General features: G+C 37.7%; 1 long non-coding RNA gene across 1 annotated transcript; it reads left to right on the plus strand.

The window, feature by feature from the left end:
• Positions 1-24221: 24221 nt before the first annotated feature.
• LOC113506891 lies at positions 24222-24456 on the plus strand. Its single transcript, XR_003401765.1, has 2 exons — positions 24222-24263; positions 24333-24456. It is a non-coding gene; the product is annotated as an uncharacterized LOC113506891 (long non-coding RNA).
• Positions 24457-25043: the final 587 nt, after the last annotated feature.

Here is a 25043-nt window from a genome sequence, read left to right on the forward strand (position 1 = left end):
GAAGTGATGACCGTAACATGAATTTTTTTAAGGGGGTTCTGCCATCCCTTCGGGCATTTTGATGATGATCAAATACTGGAATTCCAATCTGGGGTCATTAACCTAATACAGAGTATTAAAACTGGACGAAACTATTCGAATTGGCATCAAAATTATTACAATTCACATCATCACAACTATAATAGTGGTGGTTATTATACTAAGGGCCCTCGCCCACGGGCGACTTTTTGTAGCGATGCAGTCGCGATGCTCTCGCGCGTAGCATCGATACAGACGCGAAGCAGTCGCTAGCTGTGTGCGCCCGCGCCCACGGGACCAGATTCAGTCGCGATGCAAACGCGATTCGGTCGCGATGCAAACGCGATTCGGTCGCGATGCAGTTACGATACAAAAATACCTTGGATCAGTACAGTTGCAAGATGGACTCCGTTTGAGGCAACATTAGTCACGTTGTCTTTGGTGCTGCTTTTACGTAAGCAGCCGAAGCGTAGGCAACGGAAGCAGCGTCAATATTGGATGCATCCATTTAATACCCAGAGATTACTTTGTGGACATCATGTAACAACATTCAAACAACTCAAAAAATATGATTTTAAATTCAAAAGTTGTTATAGAATGTCATATTCGACGTTTTGTGAATTGCTTTCCATTGTAAAACCAGAGTTGACACGCAGAAATACAATGATGAGACAATGTATATCAGCTGAAGAACGACTAACCATCACTTTAAGGTAAGAAAAACCAAATATTATATTAATTATCTTTTAATGGTTCATTCAAAGGCACAGTGGTACTGAAAGTTGTATTATATAATGTAATATGTGGTGTTGTCCACATTTAAAAAATAAATCTTAAACAGGTTTGTAATTTCTTAATTTTTACTTTACGGTGAATATAGATTTGTGATAATAGAATCTTGTGTAGAATCATCATTAATATAATTATATTCATCATCATTATATTGCAACGAAGCTGCAGTATTGATGTTGGTACTAGCAGGCGTTGGCAGTGTGTTGTTACTTATTAGTTGCGATTGCGACACGCTACTTTCAGTACTTGTACGAGCTGTTGTGTCGTAGCTTTGATATCCAGACTGATATCCATAGTGACTGACGTATGCCGACGTCTGTGCCCTATTGTTGTATTTTCGAAGCAAATTTATCATTTCGGCTTTTGCATCGAGTTTATATTCTTCCTTTATGGAATGAAAATGTGGAAAAAGAGAAAGTAAAAAATGTTGATCTGGATGTTGAATGGTTGGCGTGACTTTGTTCAATTTTTCAGTCAGAATTTCGTATAATTTGTTTTGTGCATCATCAATAGTTTTAAGCTTCTTTGATTTTGGCATTACAAAAGATTCCAAACAATCTTCGGAGTCGGTTCCCTCAGTAACTGTAGGTCGACTTGGCGGTCTGATTCCGGTCAAAGGTTGTAAAAATGACAGTAATTTATAGTACACATATTGTTTTCTCGGTTTAGCCCCGGACCCACTAGAACAGTTCTTTTCCTTTGCCCGTTCATGGACAGTCGGCCGGCCATGCCGCCGACTTGCACGCGCGGGTACGAGTCGCCGACATGATTCTTGAAGCGAAGTCGCCGACACCAAGCTCTGAGAATAATATATAGAGGTAGAGGTACGTTGCTGTGATTGTTCGTATAGATCCGTTAAAAGATATAAGACCCGACTTTGGAAAGTTAACGTTTGATGATCTTTTATTTTATTTAAAGATGGCAATATCGCTTTAAAAAAAGATAAATGTCTGTTTTCGGGCTCTTCTAATTTTGGCATAATCTCTTCTTCAAATGTATCGACATTTCTCCTTTTTCGTGATGACTGGGGTAGAGATGGACTTTTAAATTTTATTTTTGGACTTGCCTTTTGTGTGTCCTGATTGTTTATTTCTAGACCTATTATACTATCATCGGTTTCGTTTTGATCGTTTCTTTTAAAAAAAAAGGAGCTGTTTATATAAATTATATTCTTTGAGTTTGCTAGCGCCTGCTCCAGATTTATTTATTTCTTTAAGTTTTTTTACGTACTTGGCATAGTTATCTTTAATACCAGTCCATTTCTTTAACACATAATTACCTGAAACGTAATTTTAAAGGAATTAAATGAAATACTCACAAATATTTGTAAAAAAATGTTTTATTGACAATTGCTGTATTTGTTTTAAAGTTATTTAGTCAGTATAACGAGAAATATTTTGATTTATGTTTATTTTTTTATCGATAAATCTTGGCATATGTCCCGTCCCTCATGTCGGTTTTTGTCGTCATGGGCGTTGCACTTCAATACAATTTTCTAAAAATAATGTTAGTAATCCATCTAACTTTGGACATTATTTTTAGGACTTCTAATTAAGAGACTAAAGTGTATTAAACTGTAAATGATTACTTAGGTAACTATTTGCCTAATATAAACATAATTTTGATAGAACACAGCGTAATTAAATAAAGAAGCTGATTAAACGAGCAGTGATATTTTGGTCGTAAATATACGACTCTGGCGAGATGGGCCCGAAAATACTTGTCGGATTAATCCGACGTAGGCGGTTTATCAATCAACAAAATTTTGATTTATTCCACGTTTTAATCGACTATGTTACTAAATAAAATGTTAATATCTTCGTCTTCATTGGCAGTCTCGGCAGCTGATGTGCATGTCGACGTGGAAACCTTATTCTCAAGACTACAACTCTACTTGGGACCTATAGAGCGTAGTACGTTATTCGGAACTGTGTAAGAATAGCAGCATTTCCCTGGCCTCTTTAGGCCGAATCTGACCTATAGAATCGCATTTAAAGTTTTTATCGACAAACGGTTGCGAAGTTTTGTTTTGACTATATTCATTTGGCTGAAAACGCGTTCAATTTCTGCGTTGGAATGAGGTAGTGATAATAATGATATTGCTAACTGAGATAAATCTGCAAAGGGGTTATTACCAGCTGCATCTTTGTAATCAATTACTTCATTCTAGAATTCTACAGTGGAAGATGTGCGTTCCCATTTAATGTGCACTATGTTTTTCCATTGAGACATGAGCCTATCCATTGTAGCTGCATCCACTCGGAATTAAAACCAAAAAACTACTGTAATCAATTCTGCTACAGATAGTAGAAATATATAATCGCCTTAAATGCTTTGGATGGAGCCCCCACCCTGGACCAGCTAACACCTTGAAGATATTAACACACTGACGAATCTTTTGCACTGTTTCATTAATATGTTTACCCCATTTTAAAGACCTATCTAACCACATGCCTAAATACTTAACATGATCAACAAGGCAATTCTTTGATTGTTTATTGAAATACTAATATTTTACGTAAATCGACCTTTTTTAAAAACACAAACTTTTTTTTTGGGTCCTTCGCTGTTTGACACCATGAATTTTTGACACCACGGTGTCAATCGCAGAAGAACGTTTTTTGAATTGGCTGTTTAGGACCATTTCCATAATAATTTGCGACCGTGGTGTCAAACGGCGAATATCTTATTTTGTTTTCGTCGATTGACACCATGGTATAAAACTGTTGATTTGGACCACTTTCAACAATTTAAAGGTCAACTGTGATTTGTGTACTGGCGAAAAGAAAACGGTTATTAAAACAAAAATTACAATCAAATTTTTAATGGAATCTTGTATGAATAAATCTTGTATATGAATAAAAAGTTCTAACAAACAACAAAAAATCACAGATAGAAAAGGTAAATTACCTTTTTACTAAAAACTAACTACTAAAAATCACATAATATACATAAAAAGTTCTAATAAACAATAAAAAATCACAGATAGAAAAGATAAATAATCTTTTTACTAATAACTAAGTACTAAAAATCACATAATCATCTTGCCTTAAATATAAAAAGTTCTACTAAACAATAAAAAATCACAGATAGAAAAGGTAAATTACCTTTTTACTAAAAACTAACTACTAAAAATCACATAATATACATAAAAAGTTCTAATAAACAATAAAAAATCACAGATAGAAAAGATAAATAATCTTTTTACTAATAACTAAGTACTAAAAATCACATAATCATCTTGCCTTAAATATAAAAAGTTCTAATAAACAATAAAAAATCACAGATAGGAAAGGTAAATTACCTCTTTACTAATAACAAATAAATATATAAAACATGAATAATGATATAAAACATGATTTTGGGTAAATATTTTTCTCTATATATAACTTAAAATTAAAGATCACAATCATTATTATCATCATCCAATAATTGGTAATTGCTTAGACTATATTACTATTTAAAATTTTTATCTTAATTTTTCTAAGCAATGACCAATACTTATTTGACCAGTCAATAATTCTTGGATGGTGTTATTAATTCTATCATTGATTTGCATGCTCTCTTTTTTTCTTTTAGAAATTTGAATAGGTCCTGATTGGTTAATTTTATTATAGTAAAATTTGGCGTCTTTTTCCACTCCACTAAGAAATTGACCAATATTTGGTTTTAAGGGCATTATTTTTTTACTCTTCCATTCCACGACTCTACCTTTCGTTAAAAGTGTTCCATACTTTAGATAGAACAGGGTGTTGGAGCCATGTTTGGACAAAATAGTCATTGAATTTCGTGATTTCAGCGTTATTTGGACTTTCTCCCATCACATACAGCCAGCCGTCATCTAATAAATTGAGCGGCAAATGTGACAAAACTGTGCATAATTTCACATGGATCCTGCCCAGTCTAGATTTTATTACTCCAAGCTGCTTGGCTTTACGCCACAAGCTGCGGCTAAAATGGAAAAAACAGCCAACTATTTTCACTTCTGGAAATAGACCTTTTATAGCCAATATCGCAGTCACTTCAAAGTCCATTGAAATGTGTGTGCGCTCCCATTCTTGGACTTGACTTTTTATCATTTCAAATAAAATCTCGTAAGTGACCTGTTTTCTATCAGGAAGTAAAGCATACACAGCACGGGAACTATGTTGACGTATTCTTCATTGCTGCCTATATCCGCATGAAAAGTATATACTTGATGGAAACCATTGGGACAAATTTTAAAAGTGCCGTCAACAAAAAATCGTTTTGATTCTTTTAGATATTTGGTCATTTCTTTTTTTGCAAAAATTATTATGCGCTTATTTTTGTATGTATAGTCAGCGAATAATAAATCTTCGTATTTTTTAGGTAGTTCTAGAATTGTGGCGTTTTTGAAGTTAAGTTTTTTAGCACCTAGTGCTTTGTTTCTTTGATTGTATAGTTTGTTCTTGATGTTATTAAATTTAGGTAATGGACTCAATAAATTGATTCCTTTATCGGCAAGAGCTTCCATTGATTCTTCGAAAATTTTCGGTACAGGCTTATTGATATTGTTTTTAACAGCTTCAGTACACAATTGCATCTGCCTTTCTATTTCAATCACTGCATGATCCTTTGAACTATGGTTATGGATAGTTTCATGTAATAATGTAAAAGGGGGCGGGCTCACTTTGAGTATTGCATTACACTTGGTCTTTTTCTTTGTACATCTCCATATCTCTGAGCCATCTTTGTTATTTCGTTTCCAAATATAATCGTATCCACCTCGACAAAGCATTCGGTGTCCTCTCTTGGTTCTTTGAAATTCTAAGTTGTCAAAACCATGTGAGGTTGACGGGTGTTCAGACATTGCATGTTGAGCATGGCAACTGTTTCATGTAAGGTAATATTGATTTGAACCAAAGAAGGTCGCCATTATTATCTGGTTGATCTTCGCGAAGAATTTTCAGTTTTCTCTCTCTCAATATCGAGAAATGCTTCGATACTTATATGTTTTCTTTTGCGTGTTTGCCTTGTCATAGCTGGCAACGAGGACGAAGGAGAAGGCACCGGTAACGCGGATAAAGGCGAAGGACTTGGCAACGAGGGCGATGGTGGACGATCTTGTCGAAGGCTGTTGGAAATTTTGTGCTGCAGCGAGCTCAGACTGCTGATGAGCTGAGGCTGACCTTCGTCCAGTAGTTCTGAAGCAGGCTTAGCCTTAGGCCAAGTCTTACTGTCGATCAGGACACGAGTGTGGCCTAGATTCGGATACCAGCGCCTATTAGACTTCTTGTCGTTAGGACTTTTATCCCACTTCTGACACCAATTGTTAGGCGGCACACACTTTGTGCCTTTAAAAAAAAACTACGAATTACACACACACACTTTTATTAGTTAAACAATTATTTAGACAGTCACATACACTTAGAATTTAAGTCAATATTGTTACACAACGAATTGCCAATAGATGGTCTCGCGACACCGTCCAGAATCTAACTAACTAAATGAATCACGATATAGAATTAAGTAAACTTAACATGAGTAATTTGTATCATCGGATTACATTACAGCGGAATAAACCGTGTGAAAGTGAATAATGCTTATAGAGCCACAGCTGCATAGAATCGTGGGATATAACAGTTCGCAGAAGTTTGGCCGTATTGTTGCGTGTAGTATCCTTGTTGTCGTGTACCTGGTAACATCCCTGTATCAGCTTGAAATAAGATATCCATTATAGCTTTTTAACTTGTGCTGCAATAATATATTCACCAAAATCATAATAATTTAAAACTCCCATAGCTTTATCTAGATCTATATTATCTTCGCAAGCATCAGTCATTTTTCTTTTATTTGATCTTGAAGTTCCGGGCTGCGTCTGTTGTTGATCATCACGGGGCAAAGATGATCGCTCGGAAGAAGAAGTTTCAGGCATCGATTCATTTTCTTCGGATTCGAATTCTTCATCCTGTAAATTAAAATAAATAAAGTCATCAAATAATGTTTTAGCTGTACGATAGCCTAATATTAAAATATGTGAAATAATTTTTAGATACCATCACCAGAAGAAGAATAGTTAAAAGTAGCACAAGATTTTGAAAACCAGTGGCATTTTACTCATTGTGTGGGGGCCCTCGATGGCAAACATATTATTCTTCAATCACCAATATTAATTGTTGTATTTTAATGAAAAATATTTAAAATATACTTAATTATTATATTTAACTTTGAGACAAAACTTTTAACAATGTTAGCGCTAGTGACATCTACAGAGTATATAATAATGCGTAGTGCTGCCTACCACCACAGACTAACAAAAAAATTGTGAAGGTAAGAATTTACATTACAACACTCCTCCTAAATTAATACCTTCCAAGAATACCTTGACAAAGCTAAATTAAAAAAAACTTGTTAGGCAAACACTACTGATCAAGAACTATTTTAATTACATGACAACTTTTTCATTCCTATTTTATCTCTAAGATAACAAAATTTTATTTTACACAAAGCCTTGGTGAAAATATCTGCATATTGCTCATCACTGCATACATAGTTCAAATTTATTACATTATCATAGTACCTTTCTTTAATGAAATGAAACTTAATGTCAATATGTTTACTCCGTTTGTGAAAGTTTATGTTTTTAATGACACTAATAGCACTTTGACTGTCTAAGTTCAAGCACACAGATTTTTGTTTAAACGCACCAATATCACATAGCAACTGCTTGATCCACATAGCCTCTTCTGTAGCGGCACAGGCTGCCATGAATTCGGCCTCAGTAGTAGAGAGTGCCACTGTCTGCTGTCTCTGACAGGCCCATGTCACTGCTGCACCATTTTTAATAAAAACATATCCTGTGACTGAACGTCTCGTGATAGGATCGTTGGCGAAATCAGCATCACTGTAGCCTATCACAGTATTAGGCTCTGACATTGGCGTGTAGCATAGACCATATTCTTTGGGCTCTTTTAAATATTTGTAAATTTTCTTCACAGCATTTCAATGAATGTCAGTGTAAGAATTTAAAAAGCGACTCACCAGGCTCACTGCATATGAAATATCTGGTCTGCTTACTGTAGCGAGGTGCATCAATGATCCAACTGCCTCCCTGTATGGAATGTCTTTCTCCATTTCTCCTTCTCCTTTTTCCAATTTAGTATGTGGATCAACTGGAATGCTGTTCGGTTTACAATCATTTAGATTAAATCTGTTTAACAATTTCTCAATATAGTTGGTCTGATGAATGAAAATATACTTGTCACATTTTTGGATTTCCATACCATATTTGTTACACGTATAACATCTGGGGCCTTTAGTATATTTTTTATTTTTATTGTTATATTTCTGACTTGTTGCAAAGGCGGAGTCACTTTCTGTTTGTTTGACATCTTGCAATATTTTTGACTTGACTGAGTCAGAAGTGATCTTCATGCCTGAACTCTCAATGGCTATGATCATTGGCTTGTAGTTTTCAGGTAGTCCGGAGAGTAAAAGTGTGCCTAGCCACTCATCATCTACTTGAAAGCCAATGTTCCTCAACTTATGTGCCGTCGTCATTATTTTACTGACGTACTCCTCTACATTTAGACATCCAGCTAGCGTGGTATAGCACAAGTCTCGTAGCAGACCAACTCGGCGTGTCAGTCCGGAATCATCGAAAGCGCGAGATAAATTACCTAAATTTAATAACATCAAGAACAAACTATACAATCAAAGAAACAAAGCACTAGGTGCTAAAAAACTTAACTTCAAAAACGCCACAATTCTAGAACTACCTAAAAAATACGAAGATTTATTATTCGCTGACTATACATACAAAAATAAGCGCATAATAATTTTTGCAAAAAAAGAAATGACCAAATATCTAAAAGAATCAAAACGATTTTTTGTTGACGGCACTTTTAAAATTTGTCCCAATGGTTTCCATCAAGTACCTATATACTTTTCATGCGGATATAGGCAGCAATGAAGAATACGTCAACATAGTTCCCGTGCTGTATGCTTTTCCCAAACTTCTTTCGCAGTGCTTGCTTCTTGTATGTGAATATAGTTTACGGGATCGACGAGAAGTATGATTTTCGTTCTGGCTTTGGTGTCCAGTTTTTTGTCAATCGCGGTACTTGACTCGCGTTCCACACATTGCCACAACTCTTCATGTTGTACCGCAAAACGCCACGTAGCATAATTATCACGGCCTGTTAATTTGTCAATTAATGCCAGTGAATTACTTGAAGACATTTTCAATCGTACTTTGCGAAATATTTTCTGCAGTAAAACTGAGCACGTTGCGTTTGCAGGTTAGAATTTTTGCAATACGGATTTTCACACAGATTTTAGCAACTTTTTGCACTGATTCTATTTGTTGGACTTTCTGGGCCCATAACCTGTTGTATTTTAATGAGAAATATTTAAAATATACTTAATTATTTTATTTAACTTTGAGACAATACTTTTAACAATGTTAGCGCTAGTGACATCTACAGAGTATATAATAATGCGTAGTGCTGCCTACCACCACAGACTAACAAAGAAATAGTGAAGGTAAGAATTTACATTACAACATTAATAGTCATGGAGAATACATTAATTATAAAAAAAATCCCAGCGTCGTATTGCTTGACTTGGTGGATGCTTATTATAATTTTAAAACAATTCGGTCACACTTGGCTACACACTTCGTTACAAATGGACAAATAACATGGCAGCTGTTGTGGGCGCGGTCGGCCAATGGCCACGAGGTAGTTGTTAGACTACGGTCGCGGCGGTCGACTGCCCGGGGACGGTGTCCCACAGTGTTTGGTACGTGCGTAGCTTGCGCTGGTGCACACGTACCCCACGCACCCCTCTGTGCGTAAACTAGAGAAACCAATTGAAGAGGGTACCGAGGTACCGAGGTGCGACGTCATACACCCCACGTCACTAGAGGATTTTGAAGAAAACGCCAATAAAATCTTCCAAAACGGCTCGGAGATTCGCCAATAATTCTTGAGTGAAGTCTAGTGTGTCTCGTTCCGAAGCTGAGCTGCGACTGAATTGCGACGGAAAGCCCCGCTGCTTTTATACAGCGAGACTTTACCGCCGTGTGCGCCGCTCCAATACGAATCTTATTCGTTTTATTTTTAACTTTGGCGAACCTCTTAAACCTTTATTTATTCATAAAATTGACATCTGATTTACAATATTACAGTTTGTTATCACATAATATAGTTAGTTACATATAAATAACACCTTTAAAAGGACTTAACTACTTACATTTATTATTTATCGACCCAGAAACACCAAAATACCGGCCGTCTTATTGGAGTCATTTACATATCGGCTCATAACTTTTTACTCCGACGGCCGATCTTCAAAATTCCAACGGATTTGGCGTTTCTGAGCGATTTCCAATAAGATATTCACCCTTACATTTAAAAACAACTTAAAGTAAAAAAGTCAATTTTACAATTCTTATTACGTAACCATTAACTTTCATAGTTCAACAATTTTACACTTAATAACTTTAAAAAATGGACACAAATGTGCCAATAGTCTATGATAACGTAAATAACAACAATTAGAAATATAAACAATAATAAAAATATGTAAAATCCTATTTCTAATTCACTATATGTCTGTGGGGCGGGCCGCGATGTGCGCGGTACCCCACACCTTTCTTTGCCGGCGGCAGCGCGGCGCCTTACTTTGGGTTGTTGATACTATTATAACTAATAACTACTTAACCTAACCAACGTAAATTACAACAAATAAAACAAAAATACAAATATCTTATTTCTAATGAAAAATGTGTGTGAGGCGGACCGCGATGTGCGCGGTACCCCACACCATTTGCCGGCGGTAGCGCGGCACCTTACTTTTAGTCGCCGACAGCAGCATAGATATTAAACATAAAATATAATTAGCATTAATCACTATCCGAATAAGAAGAAAACATTATGAACGTTTAAACACTGCGACGTTCTGTTCAGAAATGAAAGAAATAACGCCAGAGCACGCCACAACACAACACATAAGTGTGCATACTCACCGTCACGACACGTAAATATGTTTCCGCCTTTAGCCCAAAGCTTGCTGACCCCAGATACTTACAGAAAGCGATGGTACTGAATTTTTTGTGTCTCTTGCTGCAAAAGACGACGATGTGTCGATATACATTGAATTTTGAGTCTCACGGGGAGAACTTGTCAGCCAAAAAGTAAAAGTGCCCATAAGCGAACCATTTCGATATATAGACCTCATTACGAAATAGAAAAAAAAAATTGAGGTACCTACACTACACACGTAATTAAAATGAGTATAAAATAAATTATAAGACATATACAACTAATTTTCAAAAAACAATGAACTTTTACCTGATCCCGTGAGTTAAGTAGTGGGCGAAGGCAAAAGGGTTTTTAAAAACAATTGTAAGTGTGTTACGCTTGAGGAGCGATGCAAGACTGAACCTTATTTCCATTAAATGTCACATGAAGACTTATCTAAACAAAGGGTTATATTCTGAATCGTAATGGCTTCCTAAGTCAAGTATCAGGAAGTCAATTGTAAGTTATCTTAATATCTAATATTCTAAGTAACAAGGGTGGTCCTTGTGGAGATACTTCGTTACGCTGACAACTCGTGACGAGCCTATTTTTATGTCGAGATTATTCCCTCCGAGAAGATCTTCAAAGTGAAGTAATTTTTTTGTACTTCGGAAATGGGTAGTTTCATTTCCTTGCTTATTATTTTCCAAGAATCTTCTTTCAATTGTTTATTATAATGATGCGGTGAAGTTGGATCCCACAAATGTCGGTGGTTTTCATTAGAGTCCGGTAACTATCCGTTATCCGGCCGAATACCGGATAGCTACTATTCAGTAGACATCCGGCCGATTAGAAAAAAGCTGGATAAAAGAAACATGTATTTTTGAGTAATTATTTGGTTTATTTAGTAAGAATCGGATTACTTAAATGGGCGTTTCTCTGTAAACTGGGCAACTCGTTCTAGTGAAAGTGTCTAAGCTACTTTTTTGCTCATAATATAATAAACTTTTTTAAGAAATAAGTATTTGCCTATATATTATTATACAGAAGATGAACCGCAACTATTCCCATTTCAGGAACTATTAAGTATTTTCTGAAACAAATAGACAGAGGACTGTTGCCAAAGCCAGGGGACTGTGAACTCAAATAAAATATACAATTTTAGTAATAATTAAAAAAAAACGTTTTATTAGTGTCATAAACTTGCATTGAATAAAGCAGATACTTTTAAGTCTGTTTGCGTAGTTGATACACAAACAAGTATCACGTTTATCAACTTTGGGCATGACAATCCAAAAAGGTCGCAGTCGCAGTTAACAAAAAGTTTGATAACTTAGTGTAAAATTTATCTTCTCTGAATTTCTAACAGCGGGGAATCATTTTGAGTCAGTTGTTTTTTCTATTTCGTCAATTGCTTGTAAATCCAACAATGATAATTCAAAATCATATGTTTTATCAATAAATTACATGACTACAATAGGTCTGTTGCGAGCGAGTGGACTGTATTATGTTGTTTTGGTCCGTTGGGTTCGGACCGAGCACTGGCGGGATACAAAGAAGCAGGGGTTCAACGCAGTAAAAGAAATTGTGCGGGTAAGGTAGATCGGGGCAACATCGAACGCGATTTTGATGAAATGAGGTATATTTGTTTTAAGCATCTATATGAACCCGAAACACATAATGTAGCAGCAAATTATAGAACTTTCAATAGAACCAACAGATTGTACTTTACTTTACACCAGGCAAAGAATCATTATTCTTATTAATATATTAATATAAATATTAATAAAAATATACTCATAAACGAAAATAATGAAAACGGGTAAAGATCGTAATGTAGGGGGGAAGACCGACAATTGGTGGTACTTTTTTAAATTTTTGTTTTAGATCCCTGGATTCACTCACAAATTGTGTAAAGAATGTAAAAGTATACATGTTTCTTCATCAAAGTACTTTAAAGTAAGAAGAAGTATGAAATATTGTAAAATAATGAATTTTATATTCCGGTCTTACCCCACTTCTACCAAATACAGACAGAGGTTCCCAACTGTTTTAATATCATAATAGCTGTGTAAGTAAATGTTGACGTAGTTGTAATCATAACTAGGAAATGAATGGAAACAAAATTTGCCAATAGGTACAAATTATATTTATAATAATCAAACAATAATTGCACAATACACTTACAGAAAGATACAACATTTCAAAAATATTGTAAATTTTTTATTCTAGTTTTACCCTTAATCCTGTCATTGAGTGTCAATACTGGTATTCTGTAATGTTTTGCAGCAGCATATTGGCTTTTTTCTCCTTTTGCTATACTTTCTAAGGCAGCATTTAAATCTTCCTGAGTGTAAGTAATGGCGCGAAGCGATTTTCTATAATATTTTCGTGGCATGATTAATCTGTAACCAATATTTAAATTTAAACCCAAAGTCAACTAAATGTATGTCAATTAAACTATCGAGTAAAAAAACAAATATGAAATTCCGGATATTTTAAAGAATGGAGCATATCTAGGAGTTTGTCATGTTCACTTGTCACTTGTGTTTGTCACTTTCCCAAACGAACATAATCATTCATCATCATCATCATCATCTTAAAAAAGAAAAACTCCATTGCACACAAAACGACTATTCTATGAACCTAATTAGGTACTTCTTAAAATATCCATAGTCCTTTTAATTACAAAAACAGAAATAACCTCAATAATATTAATGTTTTATCATTTTAATTTATTATGACAAACTTAAACCGATATAATACAACCCAAGTTGAGAACCCCTGTCTATTATAATGAGATTTTGAAACGGGGCAAGATCGAATGAATAGTATTCCGAACTTACCTCTTATCAAAACGATTGGTAAAGATAGAAAAGACAAAAATATCCGAAATGGCATTATTTATGAACTATCTACTGCTTTGTCATCACTAATAACGTAATAATAAACAATTACAAGTATAAAACTTATAAATATCTCACCTGAGAGGAAAGTTATAGATGACGGGTAAAGATCGAAAATCTTCAAAACTTCGTCGAAAATGACAGTTGGCAAAAAATGCATTTCACACTCAACAACACGGTTAGAACGCTCGAGGCGGAACTGAGTGGGGACGGCTTGAGTTGTCCTTCACCGCTAGGTTGCCATAAGTAAAATTATTTGCCTAAATCTCAGGTAAATGAGAATTTTCGTACTTTACCCTTTTACGATGTTACCCCGACGTACCTTACTTACATAGTTCTTTATTCTTCCCAGTATTTCTAGTATTTTCTAGGCTTCCTAGTCTTCCAAGGTTCCTTTCCGGATGCTCACTGGATGTGGAATGCCTAACCGCCGGGAGGGCCCTCTATAGTGACTGTAGCTTAGACACTATATTTATAGTGACTGCCGACCAATCACGGGGGCGCGTATTTGGCGCCAGCCAATCATGGCGTGCCGCGTTCACGCGCTGGCCGGCAAGAAACCCTTTCAGAGGCTTATCCCAGCAGTTAGGCGTCCCATACAAATGTTCTAGACCTTTTTACCCTATTTAACCCTATCCTTACACCTTTATTTACATAAAAATATGCCTTAAAATAAAGATTAAAACCCGCACCTTAATCATGACAACAACATGGTGCTGCCCCCTGTGACAGAATCGGTAACTAAAAAGTGAATTTTATGTAGGTACTTTTAAAACTAATCTACGTGTGTCGCCACCCTCCGAGAGTTAGTTAATACAACAAATTAAAATATTTGCGAGTACTTATGAAACAACTCCTATCAATAATTGTTTCTAAATAAAACCTATTTCTAGGTTTATCAGGGTTAAATAGTGTATGGACAACACTTAGGTAACTAAATCTTAGTTCTTAACCATAGTGTAAGTCCCTAGCACTTAATACAACATCATATAGTCTTAAACATTTGCAAACAAATCTTAACATAACATAAACAATGTTTCAAATATATACCTACGTACACCTATAACTGATTGCAAACGTAAACAAACTCATTAACTTGAAACTTGAAACGTTAGTCAAACAAAAACTATAACATACTTAATTTAGGTGTACGTAGTTGTCATCGTCGCTAACAAGGTCGTTACCCAAAAACTCCAAAAACACATAAAATGTTGAGCACTGGGTGCTCGCACTTACTTCCGCAAACAAATCGAAGCGACTAAATAAACACAGTAGGTAAATACGCACGGCAATCGTCGGTCACGTTGCAACTTGCAAGGAATGAACTACGACCCGCGTAAGTACTTTAGTTCAAATGGCCTTACGCGCGAGCGCTGCACCGAGTGATTTCCCGCGCACATGAATTGGCGGCCGGCGGACAGTCCCAGACAAAATGCTTGACATGGAGCAATAGCTATGGTTTGTTTCGTTTGGGCCTCGTCAGGCACATATAATCATCGGAATTAAATTAAAATAATCATATAACGTGATTTACTTGAATGTACAACCAAAACACAAAAAAAACCGTCATCAAAATTTTACTATGGCAGTTAACGTGTTAATTACTTTGTATTGGTTAACGATTTTGTATACGTGATCTAAATATTTGGTGATATCAACTTCTAATTTCAAATTAGCTTCTACAGGTTTCATTGCCACTTTTAATTTTACTGTTAATATTTGTTTTTTCTTAGTTCCGTTTTCCGAAATTACTTCTTTCTTAACTCTAGTCCACTCAAAAAATGTTAGCTCACAGAAGGGTGAATTTTCTTAAAAGTCAAGCCGGACCAAAAAACAACCTTACCTTGCTTGTGATGCGTGAATGATAACTGCGGTAACTATATCGAAACTTTGTTATATTTAAGCAAGTATGATACCGTAATTGACTGCACGGATAGCCGAGTGGTTGAGGTCATCACGCCAAACCCACTGTGCGCGACGTGTCGCGGGTTCGATCCCCGCGTAGGACAAGCATTTGTGTGATCCACGAATGCTTGTTCTGAGTCTGGGTGTCTTTGTGCATGTGAATTGTATGTTTGTGAAAACCCCCGCGATACAAGGATTAAATTCCTTAGTGCGGGAGTCGTTTTTTTAAAAAAAAAAAAACATCGATATCGTACCGAACAATATTCCTCAACACAGAATCCCACATTCCCTGGTCTTTCGAGCTATATACAAAATGATTTAATACAAAGTATCACATTCGTTTTACGCGACCAAATTATATTTTTATCTACATTTTTATTATGAACTACATGCGTATTAGCAAAAAATGTTTCTATCCTATGATTTCCGAAATCATGCAATGATAAACAACGACGGATATGTTTTTGGTCTGAACATGTTTTTAGATGAATTTGTAAGATTATTAATATCATTAAATCCCGTGTGGCTCCATAAGCTATTAGAATCTGAGAATAACAAGCAAGGAAAACAAAATTTAATTTACAACTTCCCGTGAGCCAAGGATACTTGTGGTAAAAAGAACTATTAAAATGTTTGAAAAACCCATCGCGTCGTTTGTAATTAATAATCATGTCAGGGCGAGCACGGCCTAAATTAATTACATGTTTTTTATTTCCAAAACTCAACTTTGAAAAGGATGTTTCCTCAGCCAACAAATAATCTGTCAGACAGCATTCTACGTTCACTAATGCCGCCATGCTATCGAAGTTACTCTTTTATAACAAATTAACTACTTAAGAGCCATTTCACATTTTTTCCCGAATTGTTAAGACTTTGAGCTTCTCTATTACCATCTTAGGTAATACCTAGAGTTTATTGAACGAGTATAAAATGTAGGTTAATCTTTTATATTGACGTTTAATGAAACACATTTACTAAAATCGCTTTGTTTTATTTGTAATGACCCATCTCCCACAACCATTTTACTGAAAAATTGCCGCAGAGTCAACTTCGGAGTCCTGAATCTATCAATAATACTCATAAATGAAACTTAAAAAAATACATACAGGGTCAGACATGTATTTTTGTAGACGTTTAATGAAATAGATTCCTGAATTTTATTACCATTAATGAGTAAAAAAATTAATTCTTCGACCAATTTTTCACTTTTATTTTGTGTTTTATACGTGTTTTTTGGTTGAAATACGAAGTAATTGTGAAAATAAAATTATTCCAAAATAATCTATGTTCTTTAGACAATCGAACCCTATAGTTATTTTGACAATATTTGCATAAATTTTGTCAAAATATCAATTTGAACATCAGTCTAAATCACAATAAATTACTAAACGTAAGTGTGCACCGATCAGAACGGCGCGAGCGCCCGTCGAGGAAGGACCTGTGCAATTTTTTCCGTCGTCCCGATTTCCGAGCGCTCACGAAATAAAGTGAATATTATACTACGACCACATAATTTTGATCCGCTTTGCATTTTTATTTTTCGTAAGTTAGATTTTGTTTGTTTTCACATATTGTTAAGATGTGTTTTTTTTTTTGTAAAATAATTATATATTTTTTTTATTAATTGTTTGTAATAAGTAAGTAGGTATATCAGTTGTCTGGTTAAATATATTTATTTTTATATTTTATTTTATTTTTTTTATTTTATATTTAACATTCATTTATATGTAGATATCGGAAATTAATAGTTATTTTTTTAGCATTTTAGAATGAGAAACCGTCTAAACCGCATGGAAGAGGGTAGCACTTTTGTATTTGATCCGACGTAGACGACAAGGAAACACCGGCCCCATTGTACATCCACCCCGTGTTCTATTTTACCATTTTTTTATAAGTATCATTTGCTATAAGTATTTTACATAATACCTATCAGTGTTTCTTTGTTTATTTTATTTAGCGTAATGTGTAAACGCATTACGCTAAATAAAATATTCAATTTTTCATAATCTATAATTTTTACCAAAACATATTACAATAACGGCTCAAGATTGTTTCGTCGGTCTTGACTCTCATGTTACACTGTTTATATTGCATTCGTGTGACTCGCTACGCACACATAGACAATGACGCACTCTTTTGCCTAAACTTGAGCGCAATCATTTTGTGAAATGGCTCTTAAATAACAACTGCTTGTATTAAAACTACAAACTAAAACATCTTACCTAAATACCTAAGCGTGAAATAGACGACTACCAAACAATACCACTAAACTGCACTACACTGCACTAACACGACACAAAACTATCACTAATTCACTCTAGTTTACACTACTTTACACAAATAAATAAATTTCAACAATAATACATGAACAATTCTAAATTATGATACTAATATATCGAATGAAATGCAAATGGTCTGATGAAAAAACCACAAGCGAAGCGAACCAAAAGTGAAATGAAACTATCATTCTATCGCGTTCTGGCGGACGGATTTAACATCTTTAGCATAACTCTTAACGAACAACAAAGTTCGGTATCATTCTATCTCGTTCTGGCGTATCTCTCCGTCCCTATAACTAGAAAAATTGCGGCTTCACTAACTCCTAAGATTGGCTCGTTTTGTGACGTCAAAGTTCACGATCGCTGCAATAGAAACTGGATACCTGTTTCGCCTTACGAGTTATTTACCTTAGTCTAAGCCTTACGCTTTATTTTAATTTTAAGTTTATTTCTCTTCGGTCTAGCTAGCAGTGTGTGACGCAAATTATTATTTTATAAACGTTGATTGTCGAATAATACGCCTTATTCAATATGATATATACTTTTACTTTTAATTATTAGAGAATATACAGTTAAAAAGTTAAGAAAACACGTAGTACAGATGCGCGTGCGCCATGTTTGTGGTTGCTGCCGAATAGTGCCGAAGTTAAATGCTTAATGCCCGTTGGCGCGACTGAGACACATCTCAGAATATAGATGTGACATCTGTCACAGATGTGAAATCTGTCTGTGTGACAAATGTCACAACTGACATGTAACGTTGCGTTCAGTAATTATAAATCGTTAAGTACCCATAATTAATATTTTGTTTTACTCATCAAAGTAAAGGTTGGAAATAAAGTATTTTTGCATGCTTTATTTTTATATAAAAGTATAAAGTATAATGTGTGGATAGCCCTTAATGCTTTGGTAGGGTCCGCGTCAAACTCGGCAAGAACTTGTTCGTCAATGGTAGTATCGGGTCGAGCTACGTTCACTCGTGGTTCTTGAAAGTTCAGGTTACCGGTTTGTCGAAAACGTCGGTAAGTACTCGTCAAACGTCTGATGACTGGGTACTCGGCGGTTGGGATAACGCTTTTGATAAATCCTTCGTGCTTCACGCGAATTTGTATGAGCGCTTCCATACGCTAACAACATGTCCGCGTATTCCTCACTGGTAAAAGCAGCTATTTCTTTACCAATAACAACAGGTAATAGTAATAACAAAAAACTTAACTAAAGTGAACAAAAACAAACGTAAGCGTAACGGGCACGTGAAATCGCAGAGGCAGTTAAGTCTTGACTAAAAAAAGCATTCATTCTGAGGCGACACGGTGCCACGAGAGCGAAAGAGAGCAAAAATACGCTATGACTGCGCAAGAGTGAAACAAAATTTCTACCTGTTTCGTGTAACAACCATCCCAAGGGAAAAGTGAATGTCAATTTGCACCACTGCTACTGGCAAGCCGTCGGTCATTTATTTTTACCTACCCTGCAGTATTAAATTTCGCAAAACATTTCCCTTTCCGTAAAGGTAGAGTTTCGTCAAAAATGGCTACTTGATAAAATTATGAAATAACTCTTAAAGTTTTTTTTTTTCTATAAGCTAATTACATACCATTAGAAAGCTCACACACTAGGGATGTTTTGTTAAAATCGGAACTCCTCAATCATTATTTGTTTTTTTTAATGCAAGTTGACATTAAAATTTAAGTATTTTTTACATTTTTCTGTAAGTGACTCATAACTTTTTTTCTAGCTAACATCTGAATAAAGCAATAATTTTATAAGAATCTGCCAACATAAAATATTAAAAAAAAAACTAAATATGTTTTACCCATTTTTAATAAAAATTACATTTTAAAGTTAAGTGGTGAAACAAGAAGAAAGAAAAAAAATATTTAAAAATATCCAGTGGGCCAGGGCCAAATAAATTAGGGCTGAGTAAGTCTTGTAGCAGATGACCCCACCTATCCACTACTTTCGTATGTTCAACGTTCTGCCAAAAACCCTGTATAAGGTTTCGATCGAGTCTACCGTACCCTTTGACGAAATAATTAATATAGATAAACCAGAAAAAGCACACAATAAAACACAAAAGTTAAATATAATAATCGTCTATTAAACAAGATATGAAAAGGCAAGAATCCAAACTGGCGTCTATGACTAAACGCATAATGCGTTCAATGACAGGTGAAAGCTGTCATTTATGGCTATAACAGTTTCATAATTTCATATTTAATTTATTGTTGTTTCATATCCGTATTGGTCATTGCTGCACTCCAGTTTTCCTCCACAAAATTAAAGTCCGCGACAGCCCACTTTGTGAGTGTGGTCAGGATGAAGGTTCGATCGAACACATTTTTCTAAATTGCCCCCTGCACAACCACTTGCGCTTTGGATCGGGTCGTGACTCGGTTGGAAATTCAAAGGCCAGTGAACATCCGCCACCTGCTGTCCTTTTTCCCTAATCCCAAATTATATGTGCGTTTTGTAGATTTGTCAAAGCTAACAATATTAAATTATAAGTATGTAGTAGGTTTGTACCAGCGTCCTGCGACACCCGGGTCCATCCATGGACCAGGAGATGTCTGCAGACACGCCGGCCCGGCCCCGGGAATCTACCCCGGAGGCTGTCGACTGGTGGAGGCGCGTCGAGAACGAGGCGAGGGAGGAGATGCTGCTGGGTAGTGATGGACCCGACAGCTCCCCGACCAAACCCCATTAAAGCCATTCAGGCCAACCTCCAGCACAGCCGGACTGCATCGGCCATGTTGTGCAGGCAGCTGGAGGACTCTACGGAGACCATAGCCCTAATCCAAGAGCCGTGGATTAGGAAGGGCAGGATTTGTGGTCTCACCAACGCAGGACACAAACTGATTGTCAACAGCACCGTAAGTAACCCACGTACTTGCCTACTAATACCAAAACATTACAATGCAATAATCATGACTGAGTTCTGTTCCAGGGATCTCACGGCTGTGAGGCTCCTGGTAGACCCATCCAATAGCCTATCGAGTGTCGTAATAGCATCTGCCTACCTGCCGGGCGACGAGGTCACACCGACGGCTTCGCTGGTCGCACTAATCACCCGGTGCGAAGAAGAAGGTCTGGAACTCATCATCTCAGCGGACTGCAACGCGCACCACGTCATTTGGGGCATGGATAAGTCCAACGCGAGAGGTGAGGAACTCATGAATTACCTTTTTTCCACTAACCTTAATATCCTCAACAGGGGCTCAAAGAAGACCTTTGTAACCTCAAGAGCGCAAACAATAATCGACATCACCCTAGCCACCGAACGGATATCTCAGCACGTTTCAAACTGGCATGTGTCTGACGAGCTAACCTGTTCGGACCACAGGTGGATTCGGTACCAACTAAAAATGGCCATCGCTCCTGCAACACCGAGACGAAACCCCCGGAAGATAGACCGCAACAAGTTCAGAAGCTTAACCGCGGAAGGTCTGAGGGAGGCAGACGCCGAAATCCACCACAGCACCACTGCAGACATCGAGAAGCATGTGGAACAAGCAACGCATCTCTTGAATGACTGCTTTGAGAAAGCCTGTCCTTCAACACTACCCCAGGTCAAACCGAGGGGTGCGAACCAATGGTGGGGACCTGAGCTAGACAAACTCCGCCACAGGACAAGACAACTGTTCAACAGAGCAATGAACACCAAATACCAAGAAGACTGGGAGCTCTATAAGGAAGCCCAGCGACGTCTAAAGAAGCGTATCCGACTCAGGAAGACGGAAGCCTGGAGACGTTTCTGCGAAGATATTTCAAGCAACAACCAAGCAGTCAAGGTAAAAAAGATCCTATCATGCGAACCTGAGCGCAATATAGGATCCCTTAAAAAACCTGACGGTGAATACACCAGAACCGACGATGAAACATGCGAACTTCTACTCCAAACCCACTTCCCGGGCTGTAGGATTACCACGGAGAAAGGATGGCTGGGAACGGAGATACACGTGCCGCAGGCGTCGGACTGGAGCACCGCCCGAAAGAATTGTCGACGAGGACAAAGTCAGATGGGCCATAAACACCTTCCTCCCCTTTAAACAGCGGGCCTAGATGGAATATTCCCGGGTCTGCTGAAATGGAGCGCCGAGGGGCTGATAAAGCATCTGGTAGGTATCTACAGAGCCTGTCTGGCCTTCCGGTACACCCCGCAAAAGTGGAGAGAAGTGAAAGTAGTATTCATACCGAAACCCGGCAAGAGTGACTACACACAACCAAAGTCCTACAGACCTATCAGCCTGACATCCTTCCTTCTGAAGACGATGGAAAGGCTCTGCGACAGGGACATTAGGTCAAACGCGCTACTACAACATCCGCTTCACCCAAACCAGCACGCCTACAGCGCGGGCAAATCAACAGAATCGGCACTACACAGTGTGGTCAGCACGATCGAAAGAGACTTATCGGCAAAGCAGTCGACCCTGGAGTCTTCATAGACATTGAGGAGCCTTTGACAAAACCAACTTTACTAGCATTGCAAAGGCTCTAGTACGACATGGCGTTGATCCAACGGTAGCCGGATGGATAGATGACATGCTCAGGAACAGGCCATACAACTCACCGTAAATGACACAACCAGGGCCATGGTGGCGAGAGGCTGTCCTCAAGGTGGAGTCCTTTCGCCGCTTCTGTGGAACCTGGTGGTCGACGAGCTCATCACAAGACTCAACGCACAACGCCATTTCACGGTGGGCTACGCGGACGACATCACCGTCCTAATCAGCGGACCATGTGAAAGTACTTTGTGCAATCTTATGAGCTCTGCTCTAAGGACAGTCGAAAAATGGTGCATAGACCACGAGCTTTCCGTAAATCCAACGAAGACGGAACTCATACTATTCACCAACAAACGCAAACTGCCAAGCCTAAAACTACCAAACTATTCAACACCGAACTCTGTTTGACCAGTGACGTCAAATATCTGGGAGTGACCCTGGATAACAAACTGCTTTGGAATAAACATGTAGAACAAAAACTCAACAAAGCCTGCATCACCTTTTGGCAATGTAAAAGACTAATGGGAAAAGATGGGGCCTTCACCCAAGATTACCCTGTGGTTTACACAGCCGTAATAAGGCCAATCATCACATATGGAGCGGTAGTATGGTGGCCCAGGACCAACTAACTACCGCCATGGATAAACTACAAAGCTTCCAAGGCTAGCATGCTGTGCTGTCACAGGATGCATAGAACAACACCAACAGCGGCTCTGGAAGTGCTGCTTGGACTGCCACCGCTGGGATCTCTTCATACAAACAAGAGGCAGCGGTGGCTGCTACAAGACTACAACACTCGGGACTGTGGCGCGCACAATCTAGAGGTCATGGTGACATATGGCACAAAAGCCTTGAGTCCATACCAATGCTGAATGCACCATGTGACCGAATACCTAGGATGTATGTCTTCAACAAAGCATACACGATACAAACTACAGAAAACAAACAAGATTCCTCGGGAATACACGAGGTACGCGTCTACACAGATGGCTCAAAGACGGACTCAAGCACGGGCGCAGGAGTATTCTCAATGGACTTGAACATCAACATATCAATACCTCTGGGTGCAGATAACTCGATCTTCCAGTGCGAGTGTGTAGCCATCACCCAGGCGGCCAGAGCTATAGAAAGAAGAGGGATCCAGGACCAAGCCATCAGGATTCTCTCCGATAGCATGGCGGTTCTGAAGGCACTGGACAACTACATCATCACATCGTCGCTGATACAAGAGTGTCACCAAGCACTTGAGCGCATTGCTGCAAGCAACATGGTGACCCTGCAATGGATAAAAGGCCACAGCGGATCCCTAGGAAACGACGCTGCTGATCAGCTGGCAAGGAGGGGATCGGACACGCGGATCCTTGGCCCCCGGCCATACCTGCCTGTGCCCTTGGCCAGTGCAGGTCATGGCTAAGGCGACAGACTACTAACAATCACAACGATCGCTGGGCTACAGTTAACGGCTGCAGACAGTCAAGGGAGGCGGTCCCTATCCGTTCACCGAAACTGTCTCGCAGCCTGATTGGGCTAAAGCGGGTCGACTTACGAATAGTGGTGGGCTCGCTGACCGGGCACATTCCACTCAATAAACACCTTTTCACCATCAATGTTACAGATAGTCCACTATGTAGAGGCTGTCTTCAACATGAAGAATCAGCGGCACACGTGCTCCTGGAGTGCACGGGGGTCGCGGAATGCCGGGCAGGGATCCTCGGTTCACCGAGCTCCGTCACAGAAGCCTGCGAACGTCCCAGGAGACTTCTGCGCTTCTGGAGGGAGTTGGGATGGCTGGACTGACAGCCTCCCAAAGACACCTGACGCACAATGGGCCGACTTAGAGCCTACGTGCGGAAAAAGGAGCCCATCACCAAGGTATATACGTGTAAATAGTATCTATTGTAAGTATTAGCATATACTAACACCTATTTTGTGTTGTTTTAGATACCGGAATTTTGCCGAAAAGACACTTGTATTCCAGTCAGATCTCACAGTGCCCATGTGCGGTCATTACACGACACTGGCAGAAATTGCTAAAACAATTAGCAGATTGCTATAAAAAAAAAAACTGTTGTTTTATATTTTTAACGGGAATTTTTGTAACCCTTTCTCTTATTATTGGAACAATATTTCTATTGGTATTTCCTACTACTTCTGTTCGTTCAAAGCGTGTTTTATCCTTGCCCCTTCTGTTATTTACTAGTCCGGTACAAATTATATCTCCGGTATTTAGATCTATATTCTCTCCAGGCTTTTGCCTATTTATTTTATCTTGATTCATCGTTTCTGACAGATAGTTATATAAGACTGAACTTCTGTCTTTATGTTCTCTTAAAAGTTGTTGAGTGTAATTGCATTCTTTATTTGTATCAAAAGTACTTTTAGTTTTGGTATGTCCAAAAGTTACTTCAAAAGGTGATAAATCGAAAAGGTAATAACAGATGCGGCGGCTTGTGTTGATATTTAGCAATTCTATAGATTTTAGTTATAGTGGAATGAAATCTTTTTACTATTCCCATTGAATTAAGATTATTCGGTGTCCCTATGTGTAGCTGTATCTTATAAAACATTATAGCTTTCTTCATTAAATTATTATTAAATTCTGTTCCTGGATCACAACTTATCCTTTCAGGTACTTATTCTTTACTCTATTTT

Source organism: Trichoplusia ni, unplaced genomic scaffold, assembly GCF_003590095.1.
Source record: "Trichoplusia ni isolate ovarian cell line Hi5 unplaced genomic scaffold, tn1 tig00000059, whole genome shotgun sequence".
Classification (NCBI taxonomy): Eukaryota; Metazoa; Arthropoda; class Insecta; order Lepidoptera; family Noctuidae; genus Trichoplusia; species Trichoplusia ni.